Below are 16310 nucleotides of genomic sequence, written 5' to 3' on the forward strand. Positions count from 1 at the left end.
CTACTTTGGAGGTCTTTAAGCAGAGGCTTGACAACCATATGTCAGGAGTGCTCTGATGGTGTTTCCTGCTTGGCAGGGGGTTGGACTCGATGGCCCTTGTGGTCTCTTCCAACTCTATGATTCTATGATTCTATGATTCTATGATGAGACCATTGGCTGTTAAGGCAAATGACCTACCTCTGAGCCCCTAAGTGCCTGCTCAGGAGAGGCGATGCTTGTGTTTAATTCTCTCTGGCTTTTGGTTGATTCGTTGTGGCTGTGATGGAAACTAAGTGCTCTTTGAATGAGGCAATCCCTCCCCTACCTTCCCCTCTTTACCTTTTTGTCATAACAAATCCCATTTGTGTACTTAATGAGTCGAGATTATGAAAGGAAGGATCGTAAAAGTTTAGTAGGCCATAATGTTATATAATTCCGTTGGTAACTGGTATTTTCTGTCAAGTGATGTTTCCTTTTTATTAATTACCCTGCAGCTGAAGTAACACTGAATGTCAGGCTCAGCTTTAACAGAAATTGCAATTTGTAGTGGTAACTGAACCCGAAAAGGTTGTCATATCAGCCGCAGCTAATTCAGAAGCTTGTAGCATGTTCCCTAGATAGAAGAATTGTGAAGTCATTGAACATTGGCAGATATTTGGGGGGTGGGGGTGGGGATAGAATTAATATATTGTATTTTTCCCCATTTCAATCTTTATTAGTTTATAAACAATACCTCCATTCACCTTAAAACACTAAAACACAAAAAAATACAAACAAACCTCTACCAACACAAAAAAAGAAAAATATAACTAAAAGAAGAAGAAGAATATATTGTATCAGGGGTAGGGAATAGGGCTGGGTGATATCTGGTTTTCAACATTGTTATATATCACGAGCTAAACATTGTGATATATCACAGTGTCTGAAATAAGGATGGAGCTATACCAAGGTACTGACTGGTTTCACTGGTTTCCCCGCATCGTGATTTTTGCATAGCACACACATCATGATTTGCGATATCTTGCCAGGTCAATATAGGGCTGGGACTGATGGGAGTTGCAGTACGTAGCACAACACTGGCTACCCCTGCCTTGGAGTGTCCCGAAGTCTGTACTATTCAAATTGCCCACCATCGCTTAAGCAATAAGCATTATTGGGTTGGAGCTGTGGGTGACTGCATCCAAATCTGGGATTGGAATGTCTGTTTGCAAAGCCTGATGTCAATTACTGGAAGTCGCAGTAGGACCAAAGGTCTGAAATACGGCAGGCAGAAGGTATTGCCTTGTTGACAAAGCAAGGGGCAGAAGGACAGGCTTCTAGGACAGTATTTATTACAGACAGGACCAGTCCTGATGCTTCTTGCTGTCTGCCAGTCACAGAGCCATTAACTGTATCTGAAGCAGACTCTGAATCTCAAGACTCTGAGGACAGCTCCTGGCTTCCGGTCATGAGGTCCTGGTTCATGCTTTCGGGTCATGGACAAGATTCTGAAAGATGACAGGTGAGGCTTGGGTATATAACAGTAGAGCAAAAAAAGAGCAAAAACACCAGCGGCATTTCCCCCCTTTCATCAGGTTATACTGAAGCTGAAGGGAGTGCAAAGGATACAGTCACGTTGGCAGTTGTTTGTAAATGTACAAAGACCTGCAGTGGTAGCTGACACAGTTTTCAATGAAAGATATGGACACATAACCTCTGACTTGCTTCCTTTGTTCTGTGCAGCTGACAGTCCTGAGAGATGGAGAAGCAAGAGGCTGGGATGCAGAGTGGGCTTAATTTTTTATCACACACACATACCAGAATGTTAACAGAAGTTGCTCTGTTCAGCTTCCTTGTGGGTTTTTCTTGACGAAAGAGGAATAAGGCTGTTAGTTTTAGATTCTCTCTTCTATTACTAGTGGAGCTTCTGAAATTAGACATGGTGAGTGAGCGCCAGTAAATGTATAAAAGCACCTCTGTATTTATTCAATTTACAGTACTTTCCTTACAAGACAGCGCAGGGCAGCTTATTGAAGAGTAAATGAATTAAATGTACAGCAGGCAGAGAAGAGTATTCAGCAATATGTAGCAGGGGTGGTAAAGTGTGAAGCTGTCGAGCACTAATGTTTAGCTTAAGTGTCCCCTTTTTCATGTTAGGTTTTTTTGTGTGTGTGTTTTTTGGTAGGGTTGCAATTTTGGCATTTCAATATAAAACATGAGCAAGGAAATGTTGGTGTTTTTCTTGCACTGATCTCCTTTCCTCTAAGGCAGGGGTGGGTAACCATTTTTGGCCCACTGAGCTAGATCCTTGTCTCTCCCCACACACCCCAAACACACCCATGGGCCAGCTTTCACAGGTGGGGTGGACAACCTACTGATCAACCACCTGACATCCGAATGATGTCAGATGATTGACACTTGTCAAATTCTCTTGCACTGCACTACCCAAAGGACTGATGATCAGTTGTCCTCTTTGAGAAGTGCTTCCCAAGGGTCAAATTAAACCTGCAGGCTGGAGCTCCCCACCCCTTCTCTAAGGAGATGATAGTTTTCTTCACCTCCCCCAGTTTTACCCCATAACAACTCTGTGGGGTAGATTAGGCAGAAAAATGATGACTGGCTTAGCGGTGTTTTGAAGCTGCGGCCTCCCTACTTCCAGTTCAACACCCTAGGCAATTCTTCACTCTCTTTCCAAAATGAAATGGGCTTTCTGTGCCACAAACACAGCTAACTTTCTGAATGCTGAGCATAAGCTGCATCTCTCCATTTATTACCTGATCAGAAAATCTATGAAAATGCAGGGGTGGAAGGGATTAGTGATGTGGTATGTGATGAGTCAGTACAGAGAAGCTTGAAGTTTGGCTTTGGGCATGGGGGAGAAACTTCACATGTTCCTTTCTGAACAATATTTTATATTAATAGGGCATACTTCAAAGGGCTTATTTCTCCCAGAATTCTTGTGAAACTTGGCATTCTACTATCTGTTCAATAAACTGATGTAGTCTATCTAACCTTATAGTCTTAAAAGCCTTAAAAATGTAAAGCCTTTTGGTAGAAAAGTTATTCATCCTACAGGAAATAAATATTTTTACTCACACTTGGAGCAACTTAGAAGTCTACAGTTGAGGGATTCAGAACTCTTCCTCCAGCCAAGTACTTTGCCTGACTCCAGAATTATTCCTAATTCCTAAGGAAAGGTGCATGAGTCTGATCAAACTGCGGGAGGCAGTGGAGGACAGAAGTGCCTGGCGTGCTCTGGTCCACGGGGTCACGAAGAGTCGGACACGACTAAACGACTAAACAACAACAAGGAAAGGTGCTGTGTTTGCACATAATGCTGTGCCATAGTTTAAACAAAGCCAGATTTATAGAGGCGGTGATGAACCATGGCTCCATATTATAACATTTTTGGCAGTAAACAAACCATAATTTAGCTGCTAGACAGGGCTCACACATAATGGCACATCAAGGTTTAATAAATCATACTTTAAACATCAGTGGTATAGCATGGGTTGCCAGTGCCCATGGCCGTGCTTGGATAGGTGGGAGAGAGGAAAACAGACATTGCACGCAGGAACATTCAACTGCCTAATGGTGTCCATGACACCTAGGAGATCACAGCCTCAGAGATAAGAAAAGAAGAGTCGTTCCATTGTCTGGAGAGGTGACTTCCTGGTTTCCACGGAGAAGCCGTTTTCAATGGAGCCCAGCAATGGAAGTGTGCAGCTGTATTGAGGCAGAACCAGGTGTTGAATTTTTGTGCCCCAACAATTTTGTTTCCAGGACAATTGCCCCTGTGCCCTAACGCCACACCACTGTTTAGCATTATGTGCCAGCCAGGGCATTGTGTCATTAAATTCTCTATGACAAGTGCTCTGCTACTTGGATTGTAATCCTCAGCATGCATATATTGAAGATTAACTGGAAATCTTTGCCAGGTAGAGTGAGTTCACAAATGCATGTCTAGCACTTGGTAACTGAACAGCAAGCAAACCACAAGTTTGCTGTGAGTATAGTAGTGTTATTTCAAGGATTCCTCACACTAAACAGAGGGTGGATAGGCTACAGGCATGAAGAGGACCTCTACCTATCAAGGTTCTCTGGCAAATAACCCCCCCCCCACATTTTCCTGGCTGTTCATTTGCCTATAAAACATCTTACTCCTAATATGGATTTCCTTTCACGGGGTGAATTAGGTGAACACTGGTTTATGGAATAATAAATACTGTATAAATCTGTGGTTGTGTCATTCTACTACCCTAGATGAGCAGCATTAAACATAGGGAGTTTTAAGCAAGTTTTAAGTTAGATATGGTTTCCCGGTTTCCCCAGATACATGTCTCAGGGTTGTTATATTTCTCTTGACCTTCTGCACTAACTAGGAGCAAGGATCATGTGCACGCCATCTTTTTCTGAAGGCCTTGGAACAGTTTGTTCTGACAGCTTGGTAGGCAAAGGAGAGGTTGTTTCTCCGAGCACATTTCTTGAGACCTCATCAAACGACAAAGTCACAAAGGCTGCACATCTAGTTAAAGGGTGTAGGTGACCATTCCATTCAAAATCTGCATGTGACAAGACAGAAATAACCTCTAGCCTTAATAGGGCAGCTTAGCACACACTGAATAGTTGGGTTTGTTTTTCCGAGGTCGTTCGGGGATGTGGAAAACATCCTCATCAGATGTTGTCACTTTAGAAGCTTTGCCACTGGGTAGAACAACTGCTTTAGCTATCTGATCACAGACAAACAGTCCTGCTTAACTTTTATTTTATTTTATATGTATATATTTATTTTCATTTATCCAACTTCCCACCTTCCTAGTGCGCTGTAGGCATCCTTAAAGGGCTATTGGAGAGAAGACTTTAAAAGGGTCAGTAATATTTTATGTGTGGTGCTACCAGGGAAGGGGGTGGCACTGTGGTCTAAACCCCTGAGCCTCTTGGACTTGCCAGTCAGAAGGTCGGCGGTTCGAATCTCCATGATGGGGTGCGCTCCCGTTGCTCTGCCCCAGCTCCTGCCAACCTAGCAGTTTGAAAGCACACCAGTGCAAGTAGATAAACAGGTACAGCTGTGGCAGGAAAATAAACGGTGTTTCCGTGAGCTCTGGTTTCCATCACAGTGTTCTGTTGTGCCAGAAGCTGTTTAGTCATGCTGGCCACATGGCCAGGAAGCTGTCTGTGGACAAACTCTGGCTCCTTCGACCTGAAAGCAGGATGAGTGCTGCAACCCCATAGTCGCCTTTGACTGGACTTACCTGTCCAGGGGTCCTTTAACTTTACCATATGTGTAGTGTTTGGCAGAAGCATAAAACAGAAGAAGTGTGAAGTGTGAAGCATAAAACAGAAGAAGTGTATCTGAAGAAGTGTGCTTGCACACGAAAGCTCATACCAAGAACTAACTTAGTTGGTCTTTAAGGTGCTACTGGAAGGATTTTTTTTATATAAAATAGAAAGTTCTCTTTTTGCCTCCTTAAAACTTGTCTCCCATCTGTAGTATACATTTAAAGCAGCAGCATACCATTCCAAGAAACCATAGCTTCTCTAGTGATGTAGCCTTGGGGAAAGTGCAGCCGGGGCAATTGTCCTGGAGCATTGTGGGAGGTGCTGTTCATGCTGCCCTCCTGGAGCCAGCCCTGGCTGTTATGTCCTTCTCATGCAGCCTCCCCAAACGGTTTTGCAAACAGTGTTTCCATGGCAGGGCGTGGTGGATGAACAGAGCCCACCGCTCTGGGCTATTCCTTGCCGCTGAACCAAGACCAGCCCCAAGCAGAAGTATAGTTTGTTAACGGACTGAGAGATTTTGGGAGACCCCTGTTTCCTCCACAAAACTACAGTTCAGTGTAGTACTGTACAGTCAGACCCTGTTCCCAGGGAACTGTGGGAGTTGTAGCTCTGTGAGGGGGATATGCAGGGGACAAGATGGTGGAACCAGGGCCAGTGACCAAAGCTGGCTAGGTGTGTGAGAGACGAACCGTAGTAAAGTCAGGAAGGGAGAATGGTTCAGAGTGCACCACTGGCGCCATTCTGCAAGACCAGATTCACCAATGCATATGTGGTGCATCTACGAAAACTGCCTGCTGACGTGAGATCTATAGAAGTCCCCCCGCGTGTAGGCTTATTTCAAACCCATATTAACCTTCCAAGAATCCAGTTCACGTTCTCCAATTCTTAATTTGTTTTTGATTGTGTTTTAGATCCTTTTCCCACGTGTGGTGTAAATAGATGATAATAGGATTCCATAATCAAAACACAGTTAAAGGAGGCTCTAAAGTATAACTTTGTTGTGGCACATGGACATTAAGAATATCTTATTCCCATGTCAAGCAACTGGACATGAGAATGGCAACTTTAACCATTATTGACTTATTGTCTTAATTTCTTTTAGTGAAGTGAGCACTGGAGCTGGGAGACTTGGCTGTGAGTTACACTTCCTCCCTTTATCAATGGATTCCAGTCTTACACGGTAAGAGTTCTGGGGTTTGCATCCCCAACACTCATTTCAGATGATTCTATTAAAAGAGGGAATTCTATGATGTGGGTAGTGCTATAATGTGTGTGACTATGTATTTTTGCATGCATTTTTAAATCATATTAATGATTTGATGCTTTTGTTAACTTAAAGCAATATTCTAGGGGTTCTTCTGAGAAAGTGTTTCTCTTGCAAAATACTATTGCTGTATACCTAGAAACACAAAAGACTTACAAAATGATGTGTCACTGGCCTGTAGTTTGTTGCGCTCTGTATTTAGCAAATGAAGTTGGGGGGGTGAATGACTTATTTTTGAGTGCTGTAGCCTTGAATTTATTTAATATATGGGTTTGGATTCACTCGGGACTCTTCCAGACCATGTGTTTATTGAGCATTCATTTTGATTTGCTTGCACGATGCTTATGCAGAAGTTAGACTATAGGTTCATCCAAACGTTCCTTTTGTGCCACACTTTCCAGGCACAGGCCCACACTTTCCCAGACTGATTGGTTGGTTTCTGTCCCACTGTTTTCCTCAAGAAAAACCCACTATTTACTGCCAAATCAGAATAAACAGCAATCTGTAGAAAACCCAAACACTGTTTGTTCCAATTCAGTGGTTTATGACAACCAGTGTTCTTCCTGATGTGCTTATGTGATGTTTATACATTTTCCCGTTAATCATTTGTTCATCCCACACTCTTTCATTCTGTTCTGCAAGGCACTTTCCTAACAACAAAAAGACTTTTTGAAGTGGATTTGTTGCATTCAGGCAACAAATCTACTGATTGTGCAAACCTGAATTAACAGGATGCTCTTGAATCACTTTCACAAAATACAGTCTGAAGGTGACCTTGGTAATTTTGTCCTGATTCATATCTTAAAGAAACCTGACAGTTTCCGTCTTCCTTTATTTCACGTTGTTAATATAAAGTAGGTAATATTGGTCTCCTGTGTGTAACTATGCAGTTTGGATGAAGCATTTAAAACAGTTAGTTCAATCGAGGAAGACAAAAAACCGAGCAACAATTCTGGCAAAACAATAAAGACAAGCAAAGAAATAAAATAAAATAAAATAAATCATCTCACCAACCTCTTTGAGATGTGTGGATAGAGAAGGTCTAGCGGACAGTATATATTTGCATGTTCAAAAAAACACATTTTGACAAAACTCCACTAAAGGTTCTGGAGTAAACAAAGCTCATAGGATTAGATCTTATGGATCCTTCATATGAAAACGAGGCAGAGGGTTAGAATAAATGGATAATGGTTTGAAATAAACAGTGGGATGCTCTAAATATGTGTATCATGCTTGGTGAAATTTATCTTATTTATAAATGGTGTGAAGTTAAAGGTGAGTAGTGTTGTAGCTATATCTGTAGATCACACCAAATTACTCAGGTGTGTTGTGAACAACACCAAAAGGACTTCTAAATGGGCATGAAAATGCCCAATAAAGCTCAGCATTAAATGTAAGGTGATTTATGTTGGTACAAACAGATATATGCTGGCTATGGGCTTGTGGTGAATAGCTCAATGTAAGTGTCAATCGCAGTGGGGGGAAATGCAAATTCCATGCTAGGAATTATTAGAAAGAGAATTGATATGAAAACAGTCAGTACTGTAATTATTTTATATAAATCTGTGATGTTTGGATTGCTATACACAGTATGGTCTCTGCACCTGGAAGTGACTTCATGGAAATGGCACAATACGGGAAAAGATAAACTCAAATGACCCCATGGGCTTGTAGCATTTCCTGATGGATTAAGAAAAAAAGTGTTTGGATGTGCAATCACCTTATCAAATGGGATGTTATGAGAGCCACTGTCTTAAATGGGATTACACCAGTTTGCAAGAAGAAGATCTATCAAAGTGTATTAGCCATGATAATTAAAATTGACATGTTTAATTAGAGAAATATCATTGTTAACATTTACCGGTACTAAAGATTGGAAACTTCTCATAGACTTTTTGCATGAAAATGAAACAATGACATGTGGATTTGGGGGTTGAAGATAATGTTGGTTTATAGAAAGAGTTTTTGTTAGGTGTTATTTTGGAGTGGATGAAGTGAATATTGTTTATATATAGTGGACAAATGAAAAGAATTGGAACTTCTTTAGTTTTTGTAATTTATCTTTTCTATTTTCTCTGTTACGTTCTTTTCTAACTCTTACTTTTTTCTCCTCCTTTCCTTTTTCTTTTCCTCCGTGTTTTTATTTTATTTCATTTAAATTAATGTTGGCTTAAAAAAAGATATCTGCTATTAAGTTTTGTACCTCTCTTTATAAACTCTACTAAAATTTATTCAAAAAATATACAATTAAATGGATCCTCCCAAGTTCAAAGTCACTGTACCTTTAAATGTAAATTGCTGGGAGCTCAGTTGCCTTCATGCTTTGCTTTTAGGCTTCCCTGGTTAGCTGCTGCTGGATATGAGATATTGGACTAGATGGTGTCTTACTCAGTCTTTCAGAGCTTTGTTTGTCTTCAGTTCCTTACATTTAGGGAAAGGTCTCTCACCCATAAGACACTTCATTACTCTACATTGCTGGAAATAGTTTTTCAGATGGTGTGGAGCTACATTTGGATCATGTTTTGACAGATTAGTTTATTATTATTACTGCATCGTCTGCTTTTACATAGGCAATATTCTGTTCCCAAACATTCTGAATCATTACTCATGGTAAGAGGTTTTGGGGTGTTTGGGGCTTTTAGTGTCCATTAGAAAAGGCTGATCAATAAGAGGCTGCTCATGTCTTGTTCACGATTCACAATCTAAATGAAAGCCATGGAGGAGAAGCACTCTCCATCCTGGCTGGAGTACTGCTGAGTGAGCAGGCTCTTTCAAGTGGAAGTGCGTACATTTGAGAAATGGGCTTGGCAAAGGCTCCTGTCTTCCTCGGTGAAGGAGGGGGCCTCTAGCTGAATCAGCCTCCACTCTGCACATTGCATGACATATGCTACGACTTTGGTTCATTAATAAGAAAGGAGAGTGAATCAGACTCCGTTCTGAATGGAAACGCCACCAGCAACCATGCGGTAGATGGGTTGGGCAGGAAAGGGGCTTGTTCTCTCACTTTTATAACTATGCTGTCTTTCTGGACTGGGTGCTTGTCTTTCAGCCATGTTGCAACGCAGCCTCCATTTTAAGACCAGAGGAAAACTGCCTGTCTGCTGGCATCTGTTAGAGTCCTCCACCTCCGCTGTTCTTCCTCATTTAAGTGAGAAGACGAAAAGGTTTCTGTGCTTTCTGGGGAAACCGCACCTTTCCAAACAAGATAAATGTTCAAGGGTTCCTTGCATTCCTTTCATTTTCCTCTGCTGAGAAATCTGTGTCAAGTGTTAATTTCCTTTCTCCTAGTGGAAAGCATGGCCAGTCAATCCATCTGAAGTCACTATGGCATAAAGGGACTCTACTGGTCCTAGACCTGAGGTCAAACTCCCTCCCCTCTCTTTAAGATTGATTATGCCAATAGAAAATGGCCTAAAACCATCCTCTCTGCGCTTTAGAGATAGCGAATGAGACTCATAAGCTATGGGTAGTGATTTTGTTTTCCCTTTCTCTATTTCCCATTAGGGACTATACTCTTCTATGTAACAAGAGGAGCACTTCTAGGTCATGGGTTTTGTTTTGTTCTTTCATTCCTGCTGTTGTACAATAAACTTGAAGAGTCCTCCCTCCACACACAAATGGAAAATTAAGCTTGTGTGCTCTTTCTCAAACTATTATTTTCTAAAGTAGTAGCATAATTATCTGGTTCTCTACTAGTCATCAGAGCAATCAGCTAGTTATGCAAGGTTTTACCCCCCCCCTTTTTATGTTCTAATTCAAATTTTTATCAAAGGTTTTCAACATAAAATACAATAACACGTAAAGTAATTGCCATGTTTTATTTTTTAATTCAAACCTTCTGCCCACCATGTTTGCTTTATTTCAACTGAAAATGTGTCATGGTGTGTATGTGTTTCATTATCAAGAAAGCAGGTACTTCTTAAAGATTTTATGTCTTGTTTTATTTTTTCCCTTAAGCCCTCATCTAGCATTTATGTGTGAAAGCAACATAAACCATAAGGGGACAGAGGAGCTTGAAAAGCCCCTATGCATGAAAAAAAATTGCTTAATATTTATTTATTTATTTATTTATTTATTAATTACCCATCTGACTGGGTTCTCCTAGCCACTCTGGGGGGCTTCCAACAAATTAAAACTCAGGAAGACATCAAACATTAAAAACTTTCCTATACAAGACTACCTTTAGATGTCTTCTAAAAGTTAAGTACAGTGGTACCTCAGGTTGCATACGCTTCAGGTTACATATGCTTCAGGTTACAGACTCCGCTAACCATGAAATAGTGCTTCAGGTTAAGAACTTTGCTTCAGGATGAGAACAGAAATCGTGCAGTGGTGGTGCAGCAGCAGTGGGAGGCCCCATTAGCTAAAGTGGTGCTTCAGGTTAAGAACAGTTTCAGTTAAAGTACGGACCTCTGGAACGAATTAAGTACTTAACCTGAGGTACCACTGTAGTTGTTTATTTCCTTGAAAGTAAAAGTAAAATAATCTCAGGTTCATGGGTCTGAGTCCCCATCGGGTGAAAGATTCTTGCCTTGCAGGGAGTTGGATTACATTACCCTTGTGGACCCTTCCAGCTCTGCAATTCTATGATTCTATTCTATGAAAGTAAATGACATGACTACTGAAAGGATGTGTTTGATGAGAAAGCTGTGTGTGGACAAATGCTGGCTCCCTCGGCCTGAAAAGTGAGAAGAGCGCCACACACCCCATAGTCAAGTTTGACTGGACTTAACTGTCCAGGGGTCCTTTGCCTTTACCTTGCCTTTGGTCCTAGGGTGGGTTAAAAATAATGCCACACGAAATGAAATGACAAAAGCAGCCAAGCCTTTCTGAGATAATGGCGGATTAGGTTTGGCCTAGATTTAAAACTTGATTGCAAGATGCTAGTATCTACTGATGACACTGACAGAACTTCTCAAAGTCACAGCAACTGGCAACGCTTCCAAGTGCCCAAGCCTTGATTAGCTGGGAACCCTTTTGATCTGAATATATTGTAACTCTGCCGTGTAGCTCTTTGTAAAAGCCGTAACCTTTTGCAACAAAGACAGTTTGTGTAATCAGAAGCAACCATTTATCGGGCAACTGTATATGCACTAAATTTGATAAAATATGATAAATTCTATTAATTTAGTAATCAAATCCACGTTGAGTGACTCAAAGGAGCTCCTCGAATACAAAGGGCACTGCAAATGTCCATTTTGACTCTGCAGTGCAGAAGGCTATTATCCAAAAGTAATTGGCATTGCTTTGTCATTTCTTGCATTTAAATTTCAAATGAGATAGTACCCTTTCCTCTGGAAAAGTGTGTTTTACATCTATTATGCAGCTACATGAAGAGTTTCATTTTAATGATCCCTCTGTAGTTCTTTTTACATTAGATACAAATGCAACTTTGTGATTCTGTCATCTCTCCTTTTGAGAACTTCCTCAGAGCACTTCAATTTGCTGTCACAAATAGTGACACATTTTAGATTGTGGGACTTACTGAAATAATGAAGTCTGCCTTTGACTTTCCTTCATGCTTCACTCACAACAAAGTACACTGTACATATGCCATGCTTTTGTCATCTTGCTGACGTCTTTATGCCCCCCCCTCCTTCTTTACCAGAATTACAGCATTCTCTCTGAAAATGATCTGTCTTTATCAAGTACTCATCACAGTAAATTGTGCAACTGCTGAGTTACTCTCAAAGAATAAGTGAAATGAGAAAAGAATGGACATGGCACAAAAGTAGTTTGCCCACAAAAATGGGGAGGGAAGACTGCAATTCACATGACAACAGCTGATGTCAGTCCCTGTGCTGCTGCTATTGTTGCTGCTGCTGCTGTTGTTGTTAGTAAAATTTAAGGTAACATTTTTGGGAGCAGGTGGCGCTGTGGTCTAAACCACTGAGCCTCTTGTGCTTGCTGATCAGAAGGTTGGCGGTTTGAATCCCCTCGATGGGCCATTGCTCTGTCCAAGCTCCTGCCAACCTAGCAATTGGAAAGCATGCCAGTGCAAGTAGATAACTAGGTACCACTATGGTGGGAAGGTAAACAGTGTTTCCGCGTGCTCTGGCTTCTGTCTTGCTTTTCCATTGCATCGAAAGTGGTTTAGTCATGCTGGCCACATGACTCGGAAAGCTGTCTGTGGACAAATATCGGCTCCCTTGGCCTGAAAGCGAGATGAGCGCTGCACCCCATAGTCGCCTTTGAAAGGACAAACTGTCCAGGGTTCCTTTACCTTTGTTGTTGTTGTTGTTTAGTCGTGTCCGACTCTTCGTGACCCCATGGACCAGAGCACGCCAGGTCCTTTACCTTTACCTTACCTTTAATAATATTTGTATACCATCCTATACCCATTGGTCTCAGGGTAGTTCGCAACACAATGTTACAATATACAAAGCACAAAATACATAATAAAAATAATCAAAGCACAGAGTAGCTAGAAACCTTCCTCCCATGATGTTGCTCAAATTCAGACCCACTTAACTTCCTTTAGCCCATACCCTACACCAGAGATAGCCAATGCAGCACCCTCTAGATGCTCCCGAACCACAACTCCCATCACCATCAGCTGGTGTCAGGGGCTGGACTGAGGAAGAATGGTGAGGACTGCCCCCTCCCTTCTCCTAACCTTCCCGAAATCAGGAGGACAGTATAGATTTAGAACATTGGTTTGCAGAAGGGCATAGTTCAGAGGCTGCAGAGAGCAGAAGTTGGGAAGTATCGGAAGAGGAAAAGCAGGAAGAAGAAGAAGCACCAGGGGAGAGACAGCTGACAGACTCAGTGTCCCTGGAAAACATTCCTGACACACACCCCTCTCCCAGAACCAGGCGGGCATTGAGGGTAGTAGAACAGAGAGCTCAGAGGCAGAAAGCTCAGATTAGCTGACACAAGGGTGACGTTGAATGGAGAGAAGAAGGAAGGTGGGACTTTACTGGGAGCAGCGCCGTTCTTTAGGGAAGACTGCATTCCTTCGTCGCTCTCTGTGAATTATTGAATAAATTACATGGTAAGAACTTTTATCGTTTCTTTGCTTCTTGGCTGCCACCGTGGGAGGGATCAAGTTGCGCTTGATGGGAGCTCAATAGGCTCTCCGGGATTTCAGGCAGGGATCTCTCCCAGCTCTAACTGGAGATGCCAGGGATTTAAAGTGGGACTTTTTGCCTGCAAACCAAAGGCTTTACTACTGAGCAATGTCCAAAAGCTGCATTCAGTTGCATGGAAGAAGCAATTGGATGTCCCTATCTTCATTGGAGAAATATTGGAGGATATGCAATTGCCGTGTGTGAGTGTGGTGGATGCAGTCTTTTGGGAAAGAACACTTAAACTATATTATATTAATTAATGGACCGGTTTCATCTAAACTGAATCTTTTTGCCTGCTCAGCCATAGCTACTGTTTTAATTTTGAAGCTCAGTCTCACAGCTGGAAGGGCTACTTACTCCATAACTCCATACTTACTTTTTTATTGCTCATGATGTCTTTCCTTTGCTTATATCCCAGCATCATCTTAACTATATTTCAGTACACCTCAGCTTTGTTCAAAGACTTAATTATAGGAACTAATTTCACTGTGAGGGAATTTATTGTGCAGGAATAAAATATGATGAAATATTTATCATTGCTGCAGTCAGCAAAATATACAGATAGATAACTGTTAGGGGAACTGTGCCCAGTGTACAATGACAAGAGTTTCTGGATCACTAAATACACTGTTCAAGTACAATAGTAATATGATGTTAAACTCTTCCGTCAAAGATTTATGGGGATAGAAACAAAGCTCTACACCTACCTTCCCCAAACTGGTGCCCTCCATGTGTGTTGTTGGGGGGTTTTTTGGACTACAGTTCTCATCAGCCCCAGTCAGCAGGGCCAATGGCCAGGATGGCACCAAGTTAGGAAAGACTGCACTACATGTTGGTTATGATTTTTTAAGGCATTGGGATTTCTCCAACTTTAATGAGGTGGTATTTTTAAAACACTCCATAATACTTCACCTGCTGAGCTTTGGGGAATTTGCATCAAAAAGAAAAGGGGAGTTGTGAGTTTTTAGGGCATTTTACAACAAAATAAGGACAATATTCTGTTTCCTGGGATGTGGCTGAATTCCTCTTGGAAACATAGGTAAAAGGTAAAGGACCCCTGGATGGTTAAGTCCAGTCAAAGGTGACTATGGGGTTGCGACACTTGTCTCACTTTCAGGCCAAGGGATCCGGTGTTTGCCCACAGACAGCTTTCTGGGTCATGTGGCCAGCATGACTAAACCACTTCCGGTGCAATGGAACACCGTGACAGAAACCAGAGCGCACAGAAATGCTGTTTACCTTCCCACTGCAGCAGCACCTATTTATCTACTTGCGCAGGTGTGCTTTCAAACTGTTAGGTTGACAGAAGCTGGGACAGGGCAACAGGAGCTCATCCCGTCGTGTGGATTCGAACCGCTGACCTTCTCATCGGCAAGCCCAAAAGGCTCAGTGGTTTAGACCACAGTGCTACCCGCATCCCAGCCTTGGAAACATACATAAAGCTGGAAGAGAAAGGTGAAAGAGCGGCAATATTTCCCACTTCTTCTTTTTGAGTGATGGCCAACTCAGTTTTGAAGAAGAAGAAGAAGAGTTTGGATTTGATATCCCGCCTTTCACTCCCCTTCAGGAGTCTCAAAGCGGCTAACAATCTCCTTTCCCTTCCTCCCTCACAACAAACACTCTGTGAGGTGAGTGAGGCTGAGAGACTTCAGAGAAGTGTGACTGGCCCAAGGTCACCCAGCAGCTGCATGTGGAGGAGCGGAGACGTGAACCCGGTTACCCAGATTACGTGACTACCGCTCTTAACCACTACACCACACTGGCTCTCCACACTAGGAAGTGTTCGTGATGAGTTCCGGCACCTCTTTTTCTAGAAAAATAGCACTGGTATGTTGAAATATCAAGCAACCTTCCTTAAGCATTGGAGTGATCATTCCTTTGGGAGACCAAGCTAAAACTGAGCGATTGATACACATTTTAATCTTGAACATAGGAAGTCCCAAGCACATGTATAAGGGGAAAAACAACAACATGTCAGGGTAATGTGTCATACTCTACCACATACTGAAAAGCAAATTCAAAGGCGGATATTTCCAACAGCACACTTTTGCTGCTGCACAGGGATACTTTTTTGTATCATAATCTTGTGTGCTAATGGAAATGCTCCCATTTGCCTCTTATACTTTACTAACTACAGTTTCCAGGATTCCTTTAAATGTGCCATGGATGTGCTTTAAATGTATGGTGTGGATCTGCCCAAGGGGAAAAGAAATACGTCAAGCAAACATGTCCATCTACCCTAGAAGCTGAGGCTTTTTGTGTGTGCAGTCGAGTTAATTTTTGAAACGCATGAAAGAAAACAAGAAGCAAAATTGTTCACACAATGTAAGAATGGATTTGTAACAATGTAATTCACAGAATGAGTGGCAGCAAAATATAGTAAAAGAGCAGAGCAGTTCTCCATTGTTTAAATTTCTGTTCTAAATGGTAAAGAGATAAGGAGAAAGTATACTTGGTAGGCTGATTCTCTGCTTATTGTCTAAAATTTGTTGGCCAAGAAGGGAGGAGGCAAAACACAACCACTTTTAAAGGGTAAATGTTAAGTGTTATTTTTCTTCCTTAATAGCTAGACCACTCAAAATCATAATGCTGTGATTAATTTGGAAAGCTTTTACTCTTTGTTCCACCTGCGTCTAATTAGAAATGTCATGGTTTAGAATAAAAAATAAAAATAAAATAAAAACTTGTGGGAAGCCAATTATGAACGCAGTTGCTAGGACCTCTGCTGCATCTGCATC

General features: G+C 41.7%; 1 protein-coding gene across 2 annotated transcripts in view; it reads left to right on the top strand.

Annotated features, from left to right (window-relative positions):
• Positions 1-16310, top strand: part of LINGO2 (leucine rich repeat and Ig domain containing 2) — a 569661-nt gene that overhangs the window by 221048 nt on the left and 332303 nt on the right. Inside the window, exons 3-4 of one of the 2 annotated variants that reach the window (XR_014214784.1) lie at positions 6341-6418; positions 9552-9568. The gene's annotated coding sequence lies outside the window, so the exon portion shown is untranslated. Of the gene's footprint in view, positions 1-6340; positions 6419-9551; positions 9569-16310 lie in introns of those variants that run through there. The other variant, XM_082204894.1, reaches the window with a different exon arrangement.

Source organism: Podarcis vaucheri (assembly GCF_965113315.1).
Source record: "Podarcis vaucheri genome assembly, chromosome: 17".
NCBI classification, from domain to species: Eukaryota; Metazoa; Chordata; class Lepidosauria; order Squamata; family Lacertidae; genus Podarcis; species Podarcis vaucheri.